The 7859-nt window shown below is 43.8% G+C and overlaps 1 long non-coding RNA gene across 1 annotated transcript; it reads right to left on the reverse strand.

Moving 5' to 3' along the window:
• Positions 1–4703: 4703 nt before the first annotated feature.
• LOC116657796 lies at positions 4704–7443 on the reverse strand. The gene is made up of 2 exons (XR_004312925.1): positions 7083–7443; positions 4704–4812 (listed from the first exon to the last, which is right to left on the reverse strand). It is a non-coding gene; the product is annotated as an uncharacterized LOC116657796 (long non-coding RNA).
• Positions 7444–7859: the final 416 nt, after the last annotated feature.

The raw sequence follows: 7859 nt of genomic DNA on the forward strand, positions 1-7859 counted from the left end.
ATGTTGCTGTCTATGAGCTGCAAATTCTAGTGCCTTGTCTCACCTAGCTGAGCCTTCAATTCCTCAGCTGTCAAAAAAAAAAAAGTCCATTTTCTAGGTCTAATTTCAGATGAAAACAACAAATCATGGCTGAAAGAGGCTTAAAGGACCACAGTAACAATGAAAGTAAAACAAGTCTCCTGCACTAAAATACCCAGAGCTACTCCCTTGATAAGACCTACTGGGGAGCATGGACTTGGCTCAGCACACACTCAGAGGATGCAGATGTGTCGCGAGACCCAGGCACCCACAGCCCTTTGACATGCTCATATAATCAAACCCTACAGTAACTGTGGGTGAGAATCCTTAATCATTCTAGGCTTCAACTTCTTCATCTGAAAAAAAAATGAGTGCAAAAATCATATATTGCTTTGACAGCCAAGAGGAATGAAACAGATATGGCATTTCAAGGTCACAACACAGAGTGTGGCACTTAAATGCTCCATATATGGTGGTAGGTATAATTATTTCACATCTCCAGGGACAGTCCTCTGTTGGCAGTGGAGATGGCTGTGTGCGTAAAGGTGGGACTCCCCACTAGACCTCTCTCCTCTTCGCTACATTGATGCTAGGATGGATCAAGCTAAGAAAGCCCTTCTTAAAACAAAAACCAGTGCCTGTTACAGCCTCACAATCCCATAATGGGGGGTGTGGGGGTGTAATGGGATGAGGTAGGAGGGCAAATAAGAAAATGATTAAAAAGGTGGGGGGCACTAAACAGAAGGCCACTGAAGGCCATTAATTTGCTTTGGATGGCAGAAGAAACAAGGTGAGAATACCTGAGGGTAACAAGAAGCAGGCAGGGAGCACAGAAGACTGATTCTGCCTAAGGCCACCTCATAGATCCCGTTTCAGGAAAACAAGGGCTTCTTCCCCCTCTCTTTCACAACAACCTTAAGCATCTGCATATCTCCATGACTCACAGTTCTCTCATCTCTAGCAGCAAAATATGCAGTTTCACTCCTCCACCTTGCCTCCCAAATTGGTCTCAAGCCCAGAGATTCCCAAAACTATGTCTCATTTATCCCCTTTGGCAGGTGGCACTGAGGGTTCTTCACAGACTGACGTGTTGCCAAATTTACCCACTCTGGTGTATGTTGTTTTGTGATATATGAGCCTTCCACAAAGGCTGGAGGAAATAGCCTCTCCAGGTGAATAAGTTTGGATGCTAGGGGATACACAGCCCTGATAACTGACAAGTCCAAGGGCAGGGTGAGGATCGGGGATGATTCAATCAGGCCATGCTCCTCTGTCACGCTTGCCCCTGCCCATCCTCACCTTCATCATCAGGCTGCAGCAAGTTCAAGAATCACACCTGGAGCGCATAGCAGAAATTAGTCCCTTGCCAGTCACGTTATTTGCAAATATTTTCTCCCACTCTGTAGATGGTCTTTTCATTTCATTTATGGTTTCCTTTGCTGTGCAAAAGCTTTTGAGTTTACTTAGGTCCCATTTGTTTATTTTTGCTTTTACTTCCTCTACATGACTGTAGAGGATGGATCTAAAAAACATTGCTGCAATTTATGTCAAAGAGTGTTCTGCCTGTGCATTCCTCCAGGAATTTCATAGTATCCAGTCTTACATTTAGGTCTTTAACCCATTTTGAGTTTATTTTTGTATATGGTGTTAGCAGATGTTCTAATTTCATTCTTTTACATATAGCTGTCCAGTTTTCCCAGCACCATGTATCAAAGAGACTTGTCTTTTCCTAATTCTACATTCTTGCCTCCTTTATTGTCTGTTGACTGACCATAAGTGTGTGAGTTTATTCTGGCCTGTCAGTTCTGTTGCATTGATCTACGTGTCTGATTTTGTGTCAGTACCATTCTGTTTTGACTACCGTAGCTTTGTAGTATAACCTAAAGTCAAGGAGTGTGATTCCTCAAGCTCTGTTTGTTCTCAAGATTGTTTTGGCTATTCAGGGTCTTATCTGTTTCCACACAAATTTGAAAGTATTTGTTCTCTTGAACTGTGTGTTCTCAATAGTAGGGTTCTTTTTAATTTGTTTGTCTGTTTGTTTTTAAATATTTGTTCTAGTTCAGTGAAAAAATGCCATTGGTATTTTGACAGGGATTGCACTGAATCTGTAGATTGCCTTGGGAAGTATGGTCATTTTAACATTAATTCTTCCAATCCAAGAATGCAGTATATATTTCCATCTGTTTGTGTCTTCAGTTTATTTCATCAGTGTCTTATAGTTGTCTGAGTACAGGTCTTTTACCTCCTCAGGGAGGTTTATTCCTAGGGTTTTTTTTTTTTATGTAATAGAAAATGGATTGTTTCTTTAATTTCTCTTTCTGATAGTGTGCTGTTAGTGTACAGAAATGCAACAGATTTCTGTACATTAATTTTGTATCCTGCAACTTCACTAAATTCATTGGTGAGCTCTAGGAGTTTTCTGATGGTGTCCTTAGGACTTTCTATGTTTGGTATCATGTCATCTGCAAACAGTGACAGTTTTGGCTCTTCCTTGGGATTCATTTTAATTCTTTTTCTTCTCTGATTGCTGCGGCTAGGACTTCCAAAACTATGTTGAAGAAAAGTGGCAAGAGTGTGATTCTTTTTCCTATTCCTAATCTTAGAGGAAATGTTTTCAGCTTTTCACCATTGAGTATAAGTTAGCTGTGGGTTTGTCATAAATGGCCATTATTATGTTGAGGTGTGTTCCATGTCCACTTTCTGGAGAGTTTTACTGTAAATGGATGTTGAATTTTGTCAAAAGCTTTTTCTGCATCTATTTAGATAATCATATGGCTTTTATTTTTCAATTTGTTGACATGGTATATCGTATTGATTGATTTGCAGACATTGAAAAATCCTTGCATCCCTGGGATAAATCCCACTTGATCACGGTGTATGATTTTTTTAAATGTATTGTTGGATTTGGTTTGCTAATATTTTGCTGAGGGTTTTTGCATTTATATTCATCAGTGATACTGGCCTGTAATCTTCTTTTTTTGTGATATCTCTGTCCAGCTTTGGTATCAGGGTGATGTTGGCCTTGTAGAATGAGTTTGGAAATGTTCCCTCCTCTGCAATTTTCTGGAATAGTTTGAGAAGGAGAAGGAAAGTGGCCTTCTGTAGGAGACGTCCTATGTGTCCCAGCTGTGCGCTCCCCTCTCATAACCCGAACTAGCTCTAGAGGTTCCCCCTAAGAAGGCTGTGTGTTGTGGGTGGTCCGGCAGGCATGGTTGGACCCTAGCCCAGTTGGGTTGCTGGGCCCTAACTTGTGCAGATGCTTCTGGCTGCTGGTTAGGAGGGCCTGGTCACGTGGCTGCTGAGTGCAGAACACTAGGGGGCCATGGGGCTAGTGCTGGCTCACTGGTGGGTGGGGTCAGTGTCCAGAAGATTCCGGGGCTGTTACCCACCCACTGGTGGGTGAAGCCAGGTCCTGGGATTAGTGCTGGACCACTGGCCGGCAGAGCTGTTTCCTGGAATCTGGCTGCATGGTCCAGGGGTCCTAGGGCTGGTGTCAATTCATCACTGGTGGGGGGAGTACCCTTCCTGACACAGTTGGGTATGGGGTCCGAGGTGTCCTGAAGCTTGTGTTGGCCTGCTAGTGGGCAGGGCTGGGGCCCAGTTGATCCCAGGGTAGGGGTTGGTCTTCTGTGGGTGGTCTGGATACATAGGATGCAGTATTGTAGCTCTCTTGCATCTGCCATCTGTCCCCTGGTGGGTAAAGCTGGCATAGAGGCCAGTGTAGGCTTCCTGGAGAGCAGGGCCAGTGCCAGCCCACTGGTGGGTGGAGCTGGGTCTAGGGGTGTGTCTAGAGGTGGACGTGGGCTCAGGAAGTCTTTAGGCAGCCTGTCCACTCTTGGACAGTTCTGTGTCCCTGCCAGTTAGTTGTCTGGCCTGAGGCATCCCAACACTGGAGCCTACAGGCTGTTGGGTGGGGCCGAGTCTAATGAGCTAGAGGGAGGATCCCAGGATGGCTCCCAAAGATGTCTTCCACCAGTGTCTATGTCCCCAGAGAAAGTCACAGCCACAGTCCAACCCCCACCCCCACCCTGGCATCTCTGAGAGACTCTCTAAGACCAGCAGGTAGGTCTGGCCCAGTTTCCTATCAAATTACCCCTTTTGCCTCGGGTCCTGGTAAGCATGAGATTTTGTATGTGCTCTTTAAGAGTCAAGTCTCTAATACTCGAGTCCTTTGGGACTTCTGAAATGAAGCCCCGCTGGCCTTCCAAGCCAAATGTTCTTCCCAGTGCAGAATCCCCAGGCTTAGAATTCTCACTCCTGTGGGAGAACATTATTATTCTCTGCAATATAATTCTCCAGTTTGTGAGTCACCCATCCAAGGGGTACAGGACTTGATACGTGAGTCTGCCTCTCCAGCCCGTCTTGCTGTGGTTCCTTCTTTGTCTTTTGTTGTAGAAAATCTTTTCTGGTAGATTTCAATCATTTTGCCAATGGTTGCTTTGCAGATGGTTGTGATGTTTGTGTGCTCAGGAGAGATGAGCTTAGGGTCTTTCTACTCTGCCATCTTGGCCAGTGTCTTTGCAAACTTTTTGTCATGCCTTCTGGTATAGAACAAGGGTAAGTAGCATGGGAAAATGACACAAATTACCCAAATTTAGACTAAATACTAAAACGAATGTTGAAATGAGATATTCTTTTGTTAACACAGTATCTCCTGATTCATTAGACAATACAAGAGCACACGATTTAGATTTGAAAGGACTTGTAATTCTTTTTAAGAAGTTTTTCTGAAGTATGTTTGCATCTTTCTAAGTGTGTCTTGCCGTTTGCAGCACTCAGCAGTGGCTCTGCATTCTGGAGAGGGAGTGAAGACACTTGGTTAGATGCCTTTCTGAATTCCACACATTCACCCCCAGATTGATGGCTCTTGAGAGAAACTGTTATCTCCAAAAGAAAAACTTCAAATGGAAGACTATAAAACATTAAAAAAAAAAAAAATACTCAGACATGTGACCCCTGGCATTTGCCAATTCTAATGCCTTAAAGAAGCAACATTTTTGAAGTTAGAAGGACTTAGAGCCAATCTCACAGCAGTCAATGCCAGTGTAAAGTCTTCGTGGAAAAACCCCCGCCCCCGCCCCCGCCCTCCCAGCTATTTATCTGCTGGATAGCAGACCCCAGATGGCTGTCAGAGTCTCACTGAGTTCCTGTGACAGGGCTAATTCCCAGCCCTCATTTTTTCATCCCCCTTCTCTTATCAGGCAGAAATACATTTATTCCTTCTGGGGCCTGACTTCTGGAGATGACAATTAGCCTTATGGAAGCAAATGCAAACTTGTAACTGAGATTTCTCATTTGCCCCTAAACTCCAAACCTGCCTCTGGCTAAGCTCACAGGACAGAAGATTCCTCTCTGGCCAGGAAGTTTATGTGTGGCTGCCTTTTTTTCATGAGAGAAGGACACTTCGGAAGAAGAACAGAGAAAGCAGGAGACAAGCATTCTCACCCATCCTTCCTTTCTCCAAGTGGAAAGTGATGTGTGCTTCACATAAAGGAAGCTTAGGGAGCAAAACCTACTGCTCTTTCCCTGGTGATGAAAGTCACAAGAGAGTGTATTTCACCACCTGAGACAACTTTGAAAGCATCAGTGGAGCCAGTGATGTAGCTGAGTGGCCGGAACACACCATGAGCAACTTAGGAAAAAAACAAACAAAAACTCTGCAGCTAAAATGTCTACAAAAGCCTAGAAACTGTTGCCTTCCAAGAGACATTTTCCCCACCAAGTTCTGTGGGAGGATTAGGAGCAAACTCAAAGACAGGCATTCTAGAAGATTCTGGAACAGTAAGTACCGGAAGTGGTACCCCCAAATCGCTGGGTAAAATCAGAACTGTGATGACTTTTGATATTCCTGGAAGCAAAGAGAATTTTCCATAGGAAAGACTCTACCTTTCCCTCATTCTTCCCTGCCAACCACCCTCTGCTGGGCCCCGTATTCTTTTGAAGAACATACGCAGTTTTGCCCACCCTCACTTCCTGCCATACGTGCCAGTCTGAACTCATAAGAACTGGATGAACCAAGATGGCTACAAAAGGACCAAGCGAATAGGCCAGTTCACTGTTCCTGAAAGGTCTTTCCCATCTCTCATCCCCTCTTGATTTTAGACTCAAGAAGTTTTGAAGAAGAGGGGAGGGTATAGTTCAGTGGTAGAGCATATGCTTAGCATGCACGAGGTCCTGGGTTCAATCCCCAGTACCTCCACTAAAGTAAATAATAAAATAACCTTAATTACCACCCCCCCAAAAAAAAGTTTTGAAGAACGGTGTTAGTGGTCAGAACTACAATGGGGAAAGAGGGCTTGTGAATGCTGTATCTCTTAGGAAATATATTCAAATTAGGAAGCGTTGCTTAGGAAAGTTAATTCTCTGAGTTCATCATTGCCTTTGCAGTGTCTCAAGAACTCTAGATAATGAGGTTTAACAGAGTAGTCCCAAATCTTTTTTGAAATACCAAGCAATCTAGAGAATTTGCAGAACCAGGAGTGTTCAGATGAAAGTATTACAAACTTTCATCACTGCAAAGTGATGAAGATTTTCCACATCCTTCCCATTTCTATGCAAATCTTTAATCAAGGAAGCGGCAGTGATTACTAAATGTCTCTTAAGCTGCAGGACACAGTATGAATAATCGAAGTCATTCATTTCTAAGATGAGACATAAATGAGTAACTGAAGATCAGGTAGTCAATCGGTCAAAATTAACAACATTTCAAAGTTCAATAAAATCCCCCTGAAAAATCCTAGCTTTGTGATTTTAAACAGTTGCTGCTTCCAAGCCAAACAGTAATCCCTTAGTCTTCCCCTTGGTAACTGCTACTTCCTCCCCCACCCTACCACCCTTACTCCCAGTGTTTTTCTTTCTAACAAACAGAGAAAGAAAAGGAAAAGCAAAATAATAACTGTTTAAAATTCCAAGGTTTTACTTCAAGCCAAGGCCACATTTCTAAGCAACTTTGATCAGGTAAATTACCTCTAAGTGTCTCAATTTTTCCCTCCAGAAAACTGAAATAGTGTTTCACCTTTGATCTGCAAATTTGTAAGTGCATTTAGAGATTGAATGATGCCTACCTGCTGAAGTTTCTGTTTCCTGGAGGATGGAGCAGACGTCCTTCTCCCCACTGCTCCTGCGAAGTTGAAGTAAAAACAACTAAGCTAAAAACAAACATAAGAAGATCTGAAAGGTGATAAAAGGAAGGCAGGTCAGGGGACCTTGGGACCTGAAGAACATGGGTGGTGAGTTCCCTGAGGTTTCTCTGCACTTCGTATATCCCAGACTGGAGACTGGAAAAGTGGTACCCCACCAGCATCAATGGTCATAGATAAAAAAAAAAAAAACCAAAAGCAAGCCTATTCTCTCTGGCGGAAGAACAAGGAAAGGGGTAATCTAGAAAGGTTAATAAATATATATATATAAACCCAAAAAACCCAAACTTTTAGATAACAACCAGTCTATTCCAGCCAAGCAGCATAGGAAAAAAAGAAAAAAAATTGCAGTCCATCCCCTACCTCTAACAGCAAAGGCCAAGTGGAGAGCCCAGACATTCACCCTTGGCAGGTTGAAATGAGCTGCTCCACCCCTCTCTCCCCTAGGATTTGTCCGAGGAAGCCTCATGGACAGTCAAGATTTGCACCAATATTCAGTAGTAACAAGAACACAACCCACCGTGTCAGCGGAAGCCACATGGGGACCATGAAATTCCACCCCATCCAGCAGTAACAAGGAGGTCCTCCCCCCTTGGGTGTCAGCGGAGGCAGAGTGGAGAACATGGACTTCCAATCTTACACATCAGTAAGGTGGTGGCACCCCACACCTTCACCCACCAGGGCACCATCAGGGGAGGCCTG

This window comes from Camelus ferus, chromosome 19 (assembly GCF_009834535.1).
Source record: "Camelus ferus isolate YT-003-E chromosome 19, BCGSAC_Cfer_1.0, whole genome shotgun sequence".
NCBI lineage: Eukaryota > Metazoa > Chordata > Mammalia > Artiodactyla > Camelidae > Camelus > Camelus ferus.